Raw genomic sequence first — 1,722 nt, forward strand, 5'->3', positions numbered from 1 at the left:
AAAAAAAAAAAAAATACAATTTGAGATAATAATGTCACACATGAAAAACACTCTACATAGAAGAACAATTGTGCATTGTTTTCAAAACCCATAAAAGTGAACCTAGAGAGATGTGGCTCAGTAGTGTTTGTCTAGCATGCAAGTAGCCCTGGCTCTATTCCCAGTACCACAAAAAAGTAAGCTTAAAAAAATAAAAAATGCTGGCCNGAAACGGTGGCATACACCTTTAATTTCAGCACTGAAGGGGCTACAGAAGGAGGCCTGATGACCTGAGTTCAATTCCCCAGGATCCACATGGTAGAATTAAAAAAAAAAAAACTTCTACAACTTGTCCTCTTGACCACTAAATGTGCATTTCTGTGTGTACATGCACACATATAAATAAATGAATAAGTAAATAAATATCATTAAGAAAAATTAAAAACCAGGCTAGAGATGGCTCAATGGTTAAGAGCACTGACTGCGGGCTGGAGAGATGGCTCAGCAGTTAAGAACACTGACTGCTCTTCCAGAGGTCCTGAGTTCAATTTCCAGCATCCACATGGTGGCTCACAACCATCTGTAATGGGATCTGATGCCCTCTTCTGGTGTGTCTAAAGACAACTATGGTGTATTCCTATACAAAAAATAAATATTAAAAAAAAAAAGAAGAACACTGACTGCTCTTCCAAAAGTCATGAGTTCAATTCCCAGCAATCACATTGTGGCTTTTTGGCTTACAATCATTTGTAATGGAATCAGATGCCCTCTTCTGGTATGTCTGAAGACAGCTACATAGTACTCATATAAATAAAATAAATAAATGTTTAGGAAGAAAAAGAAAAAAGGAAAAATTAAAAACCAAAAGAAAAAAAAAAAAAAAAACCCAATAGGGCCGAGGATGCTAATGGTGCATAGTGCTTCCTTATACCTGAATATAACTAGGTGTGGGGTGCATGCCTAGAATCTCAGCACTTGAGAGCCCGAGACAGGAAAACTGTCACAAATTCAAGGCTAGGTTAGAGCATATCGTATTAGGCCAGCCTGAGCTACAGAGTGAGACTTGGTCTGAGAGAAAGAAAAAAAAAAAAACACCAACAACAAACAAAATAAAAATATATCAAGGGGCCTTGGGATGCACCTACATCAGGGAAGACCCTGCCTAGCTGACACAAGGCTCTGGGGTCAATCCTCAGTACCACATAAAACCAGGCATGGTGGTATATGCCTGAAACCCCAGCACGCAGGAGACAGACAGGCAAGATTAGCCTTAGCTACTTCAAGGCCAACCTGAACTACATGATACCCTGTCTCAAAAGATAAACAAGCATGGATAATACCTTTTAGAAGTGTTTAAATAAATGTTCCTACTGTATATTTCAAAATAAAAAGGTAAACAAACAAAAATAATAATAAATATAAAAAATAAGATAGAATGGAAAATGCCAAAGTACATTACAGAGTTTTCCCAGCACACTTGGTGTGCATCACATAGCAGCATAAAGTGTGTGTGCTGGGACTAGGAAATGGTTTAGACCGTAGAAACACATCCTGTTCTTGCAGGGGATCTGCCTTCAATCCCCAACATCCACATCAGGAGGCTCACAGGTATTCTGCTCAAANATAACAACTGCCTGTAACTCCAACTCCTGGGAGATCAGACTCCTCCTCCCACCTCCATTGGCACCAACACTCATGTTCGTGCTCTCTCTCTCTCTCTCTCTCTCTCTCTCTCTCTCTCTC

At 39.5% G+C, this 1,722-nt stretch overlaps 1 protein-coding gene across 2 annotated transcripts in view; it reads right to left on the bottom strand.

Moving 5' to 3' along the window:
• The window catches only part of LOC110295541 (pre-mRNA-splicing factor ISY1 homolog), a 21,571-nt gene that overhangs the window by 8,230 nt on the left and 11,619 nt on the right, over window positions 1-1,722 (bottom strand). The window lies entirely within an intron of this gene.

This window comes from Mus caroli, chromosome 6 (genome assembly GCF_900094665.2).
Source record: "Mus caroli chromosome 6, CAROLI_EIJ_v1.1, whole genome shotgun sequence".
Classification (NCBI taxonomy): Eukaryota; Metazoa; Chordata; class Mammalia; order Rodentia; family Muridae; genus Mus; species Mus caroli.